This window comes from Mus caroli, unplaced genomic scaffold, assembly GCF_978045245.1.
Source record: "Mus caroli unplaced genomic scaffold, Mus_caroli_1 scaffold_12, whole genome shotgun sequence".
In the NCBI taxonomy this organism is placed as follows: Eukaryota; Metazoa; Chordata; class Mammalia; order Rodentia; family Muridae; genus Mus; species Mus caroli.
In genome coordinates, this window is record NW_028227267.1 from 5,319,193 (window position 1) to 5,335,490 (window position 16,298).

The window sequence follows — 16,298 nt, forward strand, 5'->3', positions numbered from 1 at the left end:
GCTTTGTATCATCCATGCTAACAGTGCAAAGAAAATGAGAGGAAACAATGCTGTGAAAGTATCAGTTAACCAAAACAAAATACTAGAAAAAAAAACACAAAGAATTTTAAAAATAGTTTGAATATATGAACATTATCAACAACAAAACTCCTGCTTTTATTACAAATAAAATAATAATGGAGGCTGACAATGATCTTTTAAATAGACTTCATTTTTATATGCTGGTAGCAAACCCTGATAGTTCCTGAAGGGTTCTAGAAATCTGACAAAAGTATATCCTTTCTACATAATAATCCATTTGTAATACTTACATAATATTTTACACTACTCCATTATTTCACGGGCATGCTTGAGAACCTCTGAACTTACAGCAACCTTTCTTCACCACGGGGAAGCTTATGGCTCTCCCCCTTTGACAAAGGTTTCTCCTAACAGATGCCCATCACCTAAGCCATCTACAGGACTTAAGAGACGTTAAGTCAACAACTTAAAGAGGAGATGGTAGATGAAGAAAACCATCTACGTCAGAAGAAATACTGTCAAAATTGTTGAAGACATTGGCAAGATAGACAAGGAGACTACAATGAAGAATTCTTTGCTAAAAGACAAGAATAGAGGGTATTTTAAATAGCAGTGCCCACACTACCTTTCTCCTTCCAAATTCATCCTCTAACATACATGTCTTTGTTTTATATCATTATCCATCTCTTTTATTAAATAAAAGCTTCATGAAGACTGACATTTTCCTGAAAACCAAAAGAGGTGCACAGTAAAAATATAAAGCGAATGAATAAACACAAGATAAAAAATCATTACGTGACACTGCCAGGTTGAAAAAAGCATTTTGAATTTATAAACCTATTTTCACGGTGTACTTCCTTAGCTTATCAGTGTCTAGAAACACAAGCATCACACAGGCATCTATGAGTGGGGCTACATGCCCTCCTCCACCTGCCTTCTCACTCAGACTCCTAACTCAGTTCCACACTGATCAGTCAGCCTTCCAGCTCATCCACCAGCACGACCCTCCACCACAGCACGTTCACGTCCATTCCCATAGCGCACGTTCACGTCCACCACAGCACTCTCACGTCCATTCCCATAGCGCACGTTCACGTCCACCACAGCACGCTCACGTCCATTCCCATAGCGCACGTTCACGTCCACCACAGCACGCTCACGTCCATTCCCATAGCGCACGTTCACGTCCACTCAGAACCAACTCCTGCCCTTCAGTTCCCATCTTCCCGGTATCTCTAGAAACTCCCCAAGTCCACAGCAGCTAACTCTCCCAGCCCCTCCTCCAGGGCTCCTCTGTGGCCTGACTCTGCTCTCCTACTCTAGCTCTCCAATGTGTTGGCTGGGCTCTATGGTTTTCTGGGCCCACATTCTCACTATCTGGGGACTCCTTTTAAGTACACATGAAGTCTCAAAAGGATGCATAACTGCCTGTTTTGTTATCTTCCTGTCCAGATACTATAGGAAAAAAAATAGACAAATTTCTCCTCTTACTCACTGTCAATTCTAACTTCTCCCTTTGTCAGAAATGACATCTAACCATCTTCTGCAGTACAGCAGCTACCTGTAACTGAATTCACTGGCTTTCCCCTATCATTATGGGGGGGGGGGGGGCGCCAGGAGGGGTTCTGATTGTGTACAAACATCACCTTCTTGTGGCTCCTCTGGGACCCATGTCCCCTGCCTACCTACTCAAGGGTACCCTTGTAGCTTTCCGTAGTTTCTAATGGGCTCAACTCTTCCTCACTCTGCATCCTCCCCACTGGCAGCCAAACAAGTCAATTAGTGACTGTGTGAAACTAAAATGAAGAAATTCTCCCTCATTTCCTCAGACACTATACATGTCTCCTTCACTGTGATCCAATTTCTCTATTCTTTTTCAAAGTAAACTCTGCCATGTCCACATGCCCCTCTCCACTTCTGCTCTAGTTTTTAGAGCCTTACAACCAGATATGCGCCTTCTCAACTCTGATGAAGATCATTATAAACCTACCATCAAAGCCAGGATCACTTCTCTCACATAACTCTATTCTACACAGTACATGACAGGATACTACAGGCAACATGTTGTTTTTCTTTTCAATGGGTTTTTACATCACCACACTCATCTGGCTTCCCTATCATCTCACTGGGGACTTCTCCATCCTCCCTTTGGTGTGAACTATCTAGAAGCACAACCCTCTTGCTCCTGATTCCCCTCTGATACTTACTGGAACAAACTTGTTCACGGTGTACCATTTGATGATGCAGACTTGACCCAAGAGTCCTACTGCAGTGGGCTACATCAAGTTTCCAACAATCTCTTCAGGGCTGACTCACAGCTGCACATGGATGCCCAACAAATGCACTAAGGATGCACCTAGTCGACCAGATCTCCAATGCATAGACTCCATTTCAGAGCTCATTAACTACACCCTTCAGTGGGTCAAACCCCAAGTGTCTGCCTCTGTCATCTCCAACCAACTCTTTACTTACTCGTGGGAATGCCAATCCCAATTCTATCTCTTGAACCTCTCTGAATGTCTACTGTCCTCACCACACCTCAACCACTCTCACATCTCATTGGTGATGCAGTCAGTTACCCACCCTGGACAATCCACAAACCACCTAAAAGTGACTTTCATGCCACACAAATTACATCAATCTATTCTCCTGCAAGTGGGTTTCCATTGAACTTATAATTCACCTGAATTCCTTACCTGACCTTCTGTGAACTGACCCTCTCAGCCTTATTTCCCTCCTGTCCTCTCTGTCAGACTCCTCCTGGATGACCATTCAGAAACATCGTCCTCCTCCTGGATAACACTTCCTTCTCATCACTATATCCAGCTCAAACATTAAATCCCCTTGATCAAGGGAAAGTCTCCCTTGATCATATTAACTCAAATCCATTTATTAGCCTTCTTAATTGATTGTGCAGCACTGGGTCCATGAAAATGTGTATTAATTGTGTTTAACATTGTACAGAGCAAGGACTCTGTACTCAATTTCCTATCAGAAAACCCAGCCCTTATAGTGGGTAACTCTATATAAAGACTTAATTAGTTTAGCTTCCCTGGGAATTACGACTAGCTTTCACAATGGGTCTGTAATTCTATCTTCAGCTTCTAGCACACAAAAAACTTGAATAATTTGCTTTTCAAATGTTTTGGGGATAAAATCTAAAAGCATGGAATAAGGCAAAACAAAAAATTCTCAAGGCAGTATGCACACTGATCAAGCACTTACAGCATTCTGGAAGGGAGATTTGCACAGTTAGGAAATCTAACACCAAGTCTGCATTCTGCCTATCACATGATCATCTCAAAGGACTCAGAAAAGGCCTCTGACAAAATCCAACATGCCTTCATGACAAATGTAAGGGAATGTAGGGCTAGAGGGAACATAACTCTCTATAAGAGCCAGTATCATCCTAACCGTGAAGAGTGAGACAATCCCACTCAAGTCAAGGCGGAGAGAGACAGGGATGCCCACTACCACAGCCCTTTTCATGAGTGCATGTCCATCTGCTTCAAGTACTAGTGGCAACAGGAAGACAAGAGAAGGAAAAGAGAAGCATGCAAATAGGGCTATTTACAGAGGACATGGTACTACTACATACTAGAGATCCCACCAGTAGAAACAAATTCAGCAATGTGGCAGGGTACAGAATCAGCTTGCACATATCAATGGCTTTTCTATACCCCAACAAGAAACACACAGAGGAGGAGAACATGGACATATATCCATCACATTAGTCTCAAAGAAAATAAAATATCTAGGAATAAACATAGCCAGGGATGTGAAGGACCCTCTACTCTACAATAAAAACTTTAAACCTCAGAAGAAAGAAATAAAGAAAAAAATAGAAAGACACTAAAAACAGAAAACTATCCCACGCCCATGGATGGGTAGAATTAACATTGTGAAAATGACCATTCCATCAAAACCTATTTACAGATTAAAAGAATCACAATCACAATTCTAATGTCATTTTTCACAGAAACAGAAAAAACTATCCCAAAACTCATATGGATCCCAAATAGTCAAAACGATCCCAAGCAGAAAGAACAGTGGTGGAAGGATTATAATTTCATATATTAACATACATTACAAAGCTTTGTGTGTGTATGTAGGTGTGTGTGTATATATATATATATATATATATATATATATATATATATATACACACACACCTACATACATATATACATATATATGGCATTGGCACAAAAACAGACATGTAGACCAATGGAACAAAATTAAAGACCAAACAGGCATAAATGTAACTTCAGCCACTTAATATTTGACAAAGACACTAAAGCCATAAGCTAGAGAATATGGTGCTGAGAAAACTAAAAACTCGATGCCCACATGCAGAAGACTGAAATTATAGCTTTATCTATCATTCTGCACAAACACTAACTCCAAATGGATCAAAGACTTACACCTGACGCACTGAAAGTGCTGGAAGAAAACATAGGCGGTGCCCTATATAATACAGGGTAGGAAAGGACTTCCTGAAGAGGACTCCATTTGCCCAAGAATGAAGGCAACTAATGACAACTGAGACGTCATAAAACTAAAGGCTGCACTGCTTCACAATTAATTTTAAGCAATCAAGTGTATGAAGAGGAAGCCCACAGAATAAGAAAGAATTTTGCCAGCTGTAAATCTGACAAGGGATTAATATCCAAAATATACAATGAACTCAAAAAAAACAAGGAGTAAAAGGTATGTGGCAGGGGCAGGGGGGTGTTAAAAACATGAATAGAGAAGTCTCAAAAGAAAAAAAAAAAAACAATGGCTAAGAACTATATCAAAAATTGTTCATTATCCTTCATTAACTGTTGCTGGGATTTCTAACTGGTGTAGCCATGAAGGAAATTGGTGTGGAGAATTCTCAAAGGGCTAAAAAAATAAATATCCCATGACTCGGCCTTACCGGCTTATGCATAAAGAACTTAACATAGGGGGCTGGTGAGATGACTCAGCGAATAAGAGCACTAACTGCTCTTCAGGAGGTCCTGAGTTCAAATCTTAGCAACCACATAGTGGCTCACAACCATCCGTAGTAACATATGATGCCCTCTTCTGGTGTCTAAAGACAGCTACAATATACTTACATATAATAAATAAATTCTTAAAAAAAAAAAACTAAACATCGTACTGCACATATATTTGCTGAGCCATGTCCACTGCTGCTCTATTCACAATAGCTAGGAGACAGAAACAACCAAAAGTCATACAAGCAATGATTAGATAGTGAAAATGTAATGTGTACTGTGTAATACTACTCAACTACAAAAAAAATAAATCAAATCATGAACTTTGCAGGTAAATATGCAAAACTAGAAAACCTATCGCATTGAGTAAGGGGACTCAGACCCAGAGTACAAATGCCACAGGGTCTCTCTCATCAGAGGCTCCAAACCCTCAGATGTCAGCAGATGGGCCTACAGTAATTTGCAGAAACCAGGGAAGTAAAACAGGGCAATTACCACAAGAGAAATGTTGGGGGATACAAGTAGCCTTATCAGGGAAACGAGGAAAGAAGTATTTATTCTTTAGGAAGGTAGGCAGAGGTAATACAGAAGGTGGAAAGAGAGATAGGAGGATTAGCAGGATATAAATGACCTGATATGGGAAACAGAGAGAGAGAAGCTCTTTAAGGGCAGGGGAGAGAGGAAAATACAGAAAGAGGATAACATAACAATTAGGGGTATCTGAAAAATTCTATAGGTAATCATACGATTAACTACTTACCCAAAAATGTATAATATATGTAATGACGTGTGTAATGAGCTTTTCTCGTCTGAGCTGACAATGGTTCTTCTAGCAACCAAAGACCATCTAACGAAACCCACTACCACACAGGAGAAGCTTGCTTTTCAACTGTTGTCTAGTGCAGTCCAAAAGTCTCCAAAAACATACAGCCATTTGCTGTTGCCTCCAGAGGTGGAAGGGATGGAGGTCTCTCTGCTGAAGGTACTATGCACTCAGACACAGGGTCCAGAGGCTCCAGACCTCCAACTGAACTGAAAGCCTCCTCCCTGAGGACTAGCTTCCACAATATCAAGATGTGCATGCCAGTTCCCAAAGGCGAGAGGCAAGTAACAGCCCTCCTCAGCTCTGATGTCTCTGTCTATATGCCATATCAACAGCCAGCGTGGCACAGTAACAGTGCTGGTAAAGGAGCCACACACACCTTGGCAGTAACCAATGGCTCTCTAATTGAACTTATGACACGCACAAGATGGTAACAGTGACTGGTACTGAAAGCCCGGCTAACGACTCAGGTTAGTGAATCTGCAATGACTATTGATATATATTATTATTATACTGAATATATTATTCAGTATAATCTTTACAGCAATCTAAACATCCGTCCTTTTACCCTAATAAGTATAGTCTTCACCTCTTATCAAACTAACTTCACTTTGCAACAGACCACGGTAAGAAAACCGTAACCGGGCTGGAGAGATAGCTCAGCAGTTAGGAACATTCACTGCTCTTCTGAAGGTCCTGAGTTCAAATCCCAGCAAGCACATGGTGGCTCACAACCACCTGTAATGAAATCTGATGCCCTCTTCTGGTACAATACACTTACATATAATAAATAAATAAATCTTTTCTTTTTAAAAAACAAAGAAAAAACCGTAATGAATCAAAACGCAGAGTTGTGGAGCCCAGGCCCAAAAGATACATCTACACAACAATCCTATGTGGTGTGAGGTTCAGGAACACTGTGTGATGAAGGGGGGGTGGGGAGGATGGGGGTTGGAGGTTGGAAGAACTGTAACGGCCAGAAGACAAGGGAGTTGGTTGTGAGATTGTGCCTCCTTGTAAAGTCAGAAGCTACAACCATAAAGTCTCATCAGAATGACTGCCTAAGCATAAGCTGAACAAGGATGAGATCAATGGAAATGCCAACGTGGACGAGGAAAAGCCATGAGGCATTCTCAACATTATACAAAGAGCTACAGGTAACTGAGCAATGCTGAGGGAGGAAAGATAACACCAAGTGATTATCCAATACCAGTCATGACAACATATGTACAAGTAACATACACATGGAACAGGTCATACACACACACACACACACACACAATCAGACATATACATATATATATACATGCATAACATTGTGTGTAAACTTGAAAGACAGGGAAGAAAGCGAAAGAGAAGTGTCGTAATTAAAACAGACCTCTACAACGATCATGTGTCACTTTCTATAAATATAGTGATAATTTTCCATTATTATAATGACACTTCCTATACCGTTCCAAAACAAAGAGGTAACAAGTGGTGAACTAGTAGAAACAAAATGAAAATTTCCAAGAATTGAAAAGGTAATTTTCTAAATTCTCTCACTAGGCAGAAAAACCCCAGGTGCTCTCCAATTACAAAACTACAGCTTTCTCGTGTATCCCTTCAGCCACTCTCCAATGTAGTGCAGATGACTTATCCTATAGCCTATAATTAATATTTTTCTGCCCAGAAAAGGGGGTCTGGATTGCATTCCAGGAAGGAGTCTAAATATGTACAAACTAGAAGCATGAAAAAAAAAAGTATGTGCAAATCTGTACAAATAGAAAAGTGAACACTCACAGCTGGCTTCCTTCTGCAGGTCAGAGTGAAGAGAGACTGCTAAGGAGGAGGAAGTGTCACCTCTTACTACTTATTCCCCACCATCCAAGGTAGCATAAAACTAACACTAATTTGCTACACTCTGGCCAGCATCCTAAGAGTGCTGAAGTTTGGGCTGCTGAGATGGCTCAGTGGGTAAGAGCACCCTACTGCTCTTCCGAAGGTCCAGAGTTCAAATCCCAGCAACCACATGGTGGCTCACAACCATCAGTAATGAGACCTGACGCCCTCTTCTGGTGTGTCTGAAGACAGCTACAGTGTACTTACATATAATAATAAATAAATAAATCTTTAAAAAAAAAAAAAAAAGAATGCTGAAGTTTCCTCAGACTGACTACATTTTGTCTGTTAAAGCTGGCAATTCACTTCCTGTTGCTTCTTGATAGCTCTTCAGAAGGTATCACTTCATTGAAGGTGTGTATTTTCATTCCAACCTGCAGTATCACTCAAGGCTCCCAAGCAGGCATTACCATCATCTGTTCGCACGTAGTCAACGGAGACTTGGTGAAGCAATCAGTTCCTTGCTGGAGCTGCCATCTGAACACAGGTTAAACTGTGGAATTGGAGTTCCCAATACTGCCTCTATTTAAAGGTGATTTTTGCACATGCATCATATGGTATGTCTTTTCTATACAGTACCTACTAATCGCACACATTCCCTGAATATACTTTTGAAGACAAAGATTCCGCACTGAGGTTCTCAGACATCACAGATAGTGATCTTGAGAAGTCCACACTGAAATGAGCAAAATAAAGCCAAGGCAGTAATAAGTATTTCCTAAAGCTAAATACTTTCAGAGTTAGAGGGCTATTCTTTTAAAAAAATTATTTATTTTATGTATTTGAGTACACTGTCGCTGCATCAGACCCACCAGAAGAGGACATTGGATCCCATTATACCTTGTGGTTGCTGGGAATTGAACTGAGAACCTCTGGGACAACAGTCAGTGCTCTTAACCTCTGAGCCATCTATCTCTCCAGCCCCCAAGGACTACTCTTTGGCCCAAAGTGATAATGCTCAGACTTCATGATAGTTTGAGACCAAACAAAAATGCTGACAATTCTATACATGGAGTTCATCCCAGTTTAAAATACATAGCCAAAGACTACAAAAAACATGAATGAAACCTGGTTCAGAAAAAGTCTCGGGCTTAAGGTTTTTTTAGTCTAGCTGGTAGAAAATTGCCACAATTTCCTTGCCATACACAACAGAAAAAGCATTTTATGCTCCCAGATTCTTCATTACAAAGAGAAATAAGACCGCTGAACTTAGTTACACACTAATAGTGCCTTAGTCACTCTGCTCTTTCCTTAGCTCACTTAGAACAACACCTGCTGTACACGAGGAATACAGATTTAATCCTCGGCCTTTCTTCCAAAAGTAGAGTAACTCCAATGGCTAAGTCTGCTAACGTTTTTTTTTTTCTCCCTAGAACTTCAATCATCCTTTAATAATCACAGGCGTTCATTTATTAGAACTACTGTCATAAAGTTCGAATATCAATGTGATTAAAAGCAAGCTGGCACTGAGGAGACGTTAAAGAGTGTAATTTCACGTTTCCAAATTCCTTTAAAAGATTTTTGTAATGGTACAAATCCCAGGTGATTATATTTACTATGTGGTACAACCTTAGCTTTAACTTAATCTTTCTTTGAAAAGCTGATCAGTTCTAGTGCACAGCCCCTCAAAAGCTCACCAAGGACACAGCTCTGGTGGCTCAAAGACAATAGTTTTGGTTCTTTGCTTTGTTTTGAGTTTTATTTGTTCTTTTGTTTTTTCTTTTTAGTAAAGTTCTTATTTCTCAACAAAATTAAGCAAACAAGGTTAGGTTGACTTGGTCATGCTTATACGCAGGCACACATCTGGAGTGGGCTTGGCACAGCATGGAGGGCAGGCAATCCATGATTGAAGGCTACATGCTTTGAGACCTTGGTGAATTACCTCACAGTTCTGAAACTTTTCTCCTCTGTAAAATGGAGAAAATGGTGTGGCTAAAGTATTACAGTGACAGCTATACTGTGAACATACTTGCCAAACTTCCCGTATGCTCATGTATGTGGGAACACTGTTAGATTTGGACATCAGGAAGGATGTTTGTATGAAATGAAGTGTCTGGAGTCTAACAGTACAAGTTACAAAGATGTTATGTATGAAAGTGTCATAATGAAGTCCATTATGTAGTATTCTAACTAACTTAAAAATGCAATGGAAAGAGCAAGTAAAACAATAAGCTGCAGGAAAGCACAGCCAAGCCGACATCACATGTAGGTCACAGGCCACAGTGACCTGCGCGCACTGCTCATTCTTTCCTCCTGACAGAATTTACAAGAGCCTGTCAAAGTGAGTGGAGTGCTGCGCAGCAGGTTGACCTGCGTCGTCTCCACCAGCTGCGTCACTCAAGGCAGGCTTGGGGTCAGCATGCGTTATGCTGGATGTTATGCATTTTAGCAAGCACAAAATCGTAAGACACTGTCACCTTTTTAAAATCATAACACACATTTGCTTCTGAATAGAGCCTTGCTACTCATTCCCAAGACAAACTTGGGCTTCTCTAAGGTAGCTAAAGGACAGAAAGGCTATGAAGAGTTTAAGTGGGGAAAATACTCACAAAATGTCTATCATCCTGCTCCTGAATATTAGGGACTATGATAGCAGCATAATACCCTAAGCATCACTGCCATGGCCCAGGGCTCCTGAAGACCCGGCAATGAACATTCTACTGCTCTGCATGTGAGTCAATCTAGGAAAGCAATGACACATGGGAAAGCGGACAAGAGTTTGGGACTGGGCAAGCGCTGAAATGGTGTCCTTAACTCACTTATGTGGTGTTTTTATTGGTGTGTTAGTCAGCAGAAGGCAATTTGAAAACATAAAAATAAATGATTTTAATGTAAACAAGACATGATTGGGCGTGGCAACACACATCTTTAATTCCAGCACCCAGAAGCATAGTCAGGAGGCTTTCTTTAGACTAGTCAAGGGTACATGATGAGACCCTGCCTATTTTTTTTTTAACAAAAAAAAAACTAGATCTAACAAGGAACCTTAAGCATAGCCTTTTTTCCTCTCCATATTATTTCCTTCTATCCCACATTCCTCCAACGGTAAATAAGCTCTTCGCTCAGGAATACTGCTTTCTACCCTTAACACAAAAAGTTCGAAAGAAAATGTCAATCATGTTCAGTGGAAGGGGTACACTTTCATCAACCATGGGACTTATGAAGACAAAGTCATTTGGCTTCTCCCGTAATGGACTAGACAGTAAATAGCTGAGATCATAGGTTGTATGGTCTTTGCTGTACCCCACTTAACACTGTTGCTTGCTGTGTAGAGAGAGCAGCCACAGATATATAAGTATAGGAGTGCCTCTGGCCATGTCCCAACACAATTTTCCTTAGGGACAATGATACGTGAATTTCACGTAATTTTCACATGCCATGATATCATCTTCGAGGCTTTCTTTCAATTGTTTGGCAACATAAAAATCCATGGACTGTACTTTGACTAGAATATCTATGTACTTAGAGGTAGGAAGGAAACCTGGAGAGGAGTGCCTGTCTGGATCTCTCCATGTTCCTTCTCCCATACATGTGAGTGCATACCCTAAAGCTACAGCACTGCTCATGGGTGCTGTCTGTCAGCCAGGTATTGGATCTTATCATTGCAGTACCAATGCTCACCTGCAGAGGCTGCCTCAAGTGAGGCACTCAACAAGATCACCCAAGTACTCCTAAGTTCATTTGCAAACAACTAGCCCCCAGGTGATTCAAAGGTGAAGAACAGAGACTTCAATGTTACCTTAATAAGTTTGGTTTAAATTCCCACTTGACATGCAGAACTGTTACCTCGCTTGTACATGAGGGAGATCAGAGAACTGGCAAGCCCACGTGCCTCAGACACAATGGAAAGACTGCACTTTCTAGAACACGAGGTGAAGCCTAAGCAATCAGACAAAAGATGAAACACTATGAGGCCTGTGACATGCTTCAAAATAGTTCACTGTGTGGCAGAGATAAAACGAGACTGGGCCATGACTCGGTCACTGAAGTCCTGTAACGGCTAAAGGAGGCTTGCCAAAATATTTTGTTTTTCTGTGTTTCAAATCATACATAAGAAAACCTTAGTGGTAGGGACCAGATATGAGAACCTATAGAGAAAAATGAAGTACTTCAGGGAAAGGATTTTATGTCTATAATGTGGTGTCTTTGACAGTACTGTAAACAAACACCGATCCACTTTCAGTTCACTAACCACAAGCCATCTTTCCTTACTAGAAAAGAAAAAGGGTGTGTGCTGGACAGCTTTTGTCAACTTGATACAAGCTAAAATCATATAAGAGGAGGGAACCTCAATTACGGAAACGCCTCCACAAGATCTGGCTGTAGGCAAGCCTGTAGGGCATTCTTAATGATCAATCAGGGACGGACTGTCCAGCCCATTGAGGTACTGAGAACTCAACACCAGCACATCCTTGGGCCGGTGGTATTGAGTTCTATGAAAACCGCAGGCTGAGCAAGCTGTAAGAGCAAGCATGGCCTCTGCATCAGTAGCACCTTCATGTTCCTGTCCCACTTGAGTTCCTGTTCTGACTTCCTTTGATGATGAATTGTGATGTATATAAGTATAAGCCAAATAAGCCTTTTTCCTCCTCAAGTTGCTTTGGTCATGGTATCCCATCACAGCAAGAGTAACAGTAACCTTGACTAAGACAGGGTAGTACTGCTGAGATAACTCGAAAGGCTATCCTCACTGGGCTAGCTGGCCACAGCACCTGCTAACCTCTTTTTCCACTGTGCTCAACAGCAGTCCTATTACTTAGATAAGGACATCACTTGCCACAAGTGAGGACCATCCTTCTGTGTCGCTAGAGTGCTACTGTGCCTAAATATCAGGCATAAGGGACATCTTTGTTCTTTCTAGAAAAATGTAAGTGGGCACTAAAATCTGGGCAAAACAACATCAAACACTGTCAGCCTCTGGCCTCTCCTAGAGCCAAATTAAAGTGGTCCTACCCATACTCCCACTACAATGGAAGTCAGGCATTTGAACCAGGTACTCCATGGTAGTGTCCTTCAATCTTTCTAGTAGTCCCAGTCATTTTAACTTTTCAGCAAATGCTTACTGAGCCCAACAGTGCACAGAAGCTGATGCCTTTATCAACAATGTCTCTGGCCCAGAATACACACAACAAAGAGCCATCACGTAAAACATATTCTCAGAGAGACAGAGAACAAAGGAAAGCTCGAGGTGGTTTAGTCTCATTCAAGTGGATTCAGTGAAGCCGCAGCCCATTTTCCAAAGCAAGGCAAGTGCCCAGCACCACTGCTGCTGACTTCTGCCATGACACAGTCGACAAGGTTGCTAGGAAATTAAACTACTTAACGGTTCATCTGTTAAGTTTCCCTGTGGTTTTTAGACATTGATATCAAATTCCTAATCGGCCCCTGAAATCTCTCAAACACTGGACCACCAACCAGGCAGCATTCACCAGCTGATATGAGGCCTCCAACACATAATACACTAGAGGACTGCCAGGTCTGTGTTCATTCAGAGATGATGCACCTAACCCTCAACAAACTGGAGGCCCCAGAGAGTTTAGAGGTCAGGTGAGGTGGGAGGTAGGGAGTGGGGACATCCTTGTAGAGACAGGGGAATGGGGAGGAGGTATGGGATATGGAACAGTTGGAGGGTGGACTGGGGCAGGGGGTAGACTAAGGGGAGGAATAAAATCTGGAGTGTAATAAATAAATAAATAAATGTCACAAAAAAATCCCTAATCAGTTATTCACAGCAATTAATTCCATTTAAACATAAATTTTCGTAAATTTCACAAAGAATTTGTGAAAAATTTTAAAGTAGAATTTTAATTTAAAACTTTAAAAGAAAAACATAACTTATTTTTGAGTTTGATTATTAAAAGTTCAAAATATATTATCAACCTTAGCTCAACAAACTCCACAATGCCACCAACTAGTATTATAAGTTACAGAGGTAAGCAGTATGAAATCAGGATGTGGATGAGCAATGGGCTAGTCTCTGAAAAGTGAATGACTAATTACCCTAAGTCTTTCCATGTGCTAAAAGGAAGATAAAAGAGAGGTGACATATTACCTAACTCGGGAGCAATGCTAGTTCTACCAAACTTTACTGTTCCACGCTTCTTCCACAGCATTAATTTTGGGGTATGAACAAACTGACTTAAGCAAGTTACAGAGAAAAGAGAAAAAAAAACAAGACCTACTACTATGTAATTTTGAACTTTGGCATTGAGACTCTAAGAAAAATGGCTTCAGCCATTTGCCCTAGAGAGTAGGAATATACATTATTTTGCATATACTTTCAGAACTCTGATCCCTAGAAGCGATTCAAGGGTCCTAAGTTGAAAAGATGATGGAAAGTAAATTGCAAAGTCAGTTCTAACATTACCAGGAGCTGAAAGGGTCAAAGAAGTTACTGTGCAACAGGTCACTGTAAGTTATCTAATTTATTTTCACCTTCTACAATAACCTTGGGAAATAGGTATTATCATCTCCTTTCCAAAATAAGAGTTATTTTCAGAGAGATTAAAAAGCCAATTTCATACCCCATGTTTGATAACTCTCTGGCTAATAAATCATAAATTGAAGAATCAGGGTCTTTATATTCCTAAAGGCTTCATAATGGAGAATTTCTCACTTTTATTATTTCATTAATAAGTCAAATTATATACAAATATACATATTTCTTCACAATTTAACTTCACTGATGAGACAAATACATACAGATTTAATTCTTAAACATCACTGGCTGATGGAAGACAATCTTAACTAAAGACAACGGTAAGTAAGTCCTATCAGTGTTAATAGAACATCAGGGTCTGTCTCCCTGTTTCTCTTTTTAGGGTGGTGTGTAGGAGTAAGTGTGTTTGAAGCACACATGTATGTAGAGGACAGAAATCAACCTCAGATGTATCAGTTCCCCTGGAGCCATCCACCTTGTTGTTTGAGAAATGGTCTCTCACTAACCTGGAGCACATCAAGTAGACTGGCTGGACAGGAAGCCCCAGAGATACAGTGCTTGCTAGCTCTCCCTCCTTCCCTAAACACCCCCCCCCTTGCTCCCTCCATGGGATTAAAAGCATGTGCCAACAGGCATGCTTTTGGTGGGGAGTGGGTGGGTGGTTAATGTAGGGTCTAGGGATCACACTCAGGTCTCCACCATTGCACAGTAAGCACTTCACCAATCAAACCACTTCCCTGACCCTCAGTACAGTCAAAATAGCCTCCGTCTTTCAAGCTTGGACCTTTCAGTAACACATGAAGAAGTGACTGAACTAAAACTTCAGTCTTTACTCAAAATATGCAAGCATAAGCTCCAGACAACCTAACAGCTACAACATCTTTTAAATGGAGAGAGCAGCTTTAAAAAGACGTAAGTGAGGGGCAGGGTGGTTTGGCTGACTGGAGAGATGGCTCAGCCATCTGACCACTCTTCCAGAAGACCAAGGTTCAAATCCCAGTACCCACATGGTAGCTCACAACTCTCACATAGACACACATGCAGACAAAACACCAATGCACATACAATAAAGGTAAGTAAAATTTGAAAATATTTTTTTTAGAGATGTAAGCCAGGTAGAGTAGTACACACCTTTAACCCCAATTCTCTGGGACTCTGGAGGCAGAAGCAGGGAGAACTTTGTTAAATTCCAGGCCAGCTGGAGATCTACATAGTGAGTTACAGAACATAAGAGTTACATAGGGGAACCCTGCCAAAAACAATCAACCAAACAACAAAAACAATCCAAACCAACCTCTAACAAGCTGTTTTATAGATTGATAATACAACTCGGTTTGTGACTCCCTTTGGCCTTAGCTATGAGATTTTAGAGCTTTACGGACCCTATTCCCATTAGAAAATATCAAACCGAAGAGAAATGGGTTCAGCTGCTAAATGTTCTTGAGTCTCAGAGATCAAAGCATTCAAGGCAACACATTCATCCTCTACAAGGGAATTACCAACACTCAGCATCCTGTTCTCTGAGACTTAGGAGTCATTTAAGGGACAATACCCATAGCAGGAATAAAAAAACAGGAGCAAGAGTGGATTAGGACCTCTGAAGTCCCACTCTAACACTTCCTACCAGAGTTGCCACTTAGTGATTTTAATTTTTCAATCCCAGGCGGACTGCCAAGTCACCACTAAAACCGGACTAACAACTGATTTTTCCTATTGCAACATCACCAACAAGTCCTGTGCTTCTCTCTTTCCTCTCCCCTTAAACAGCAATCCTCACAAAAAATCAACTAATTTTCCCTATAGTCTGTTCCCACCAGAAGCACTCACGGGGTTGCCATCAGTATTACTCTTCTTGACAATACCAACAGACCATGTGGCCAGCTGAAAAAGCCAAAGCAGGGAAAAGGAAAAAAAGGTGAGAGCTAAAACCTGCAGGGACTGTGAGGCCAGCACAGTAAGGATTTAGAAACCCAGCTGCCAAAGTTCTGCTTCTTGAGTCCTGAACAAAAACTCTGCCAAAATAAACGGCTACAGGTGAGAAATCAAATTGCATGGGCACATGTAAACTCAGTACTCTGGATCCCACACTTGACTCAAGGCCATGACCTTTCTCACCAGACTGCCCGGGTAGTCATTATGAATCAAAAGTCAT

General features: G+C 41.0%; 1 protein-coding gene across 4 annotated transcripts in view; it reads right to left on the reverse strand.

The window, feature by feature from the left end:
- Atxn7 (ataxin 7) overlaps nucleotides 1-16,298 on the reverse strand; it is a 147,965-nt gene that overhangs the window by 81,388 nt on the left and 50,279 nt on the right. The window lies entirely within an intron of this gene.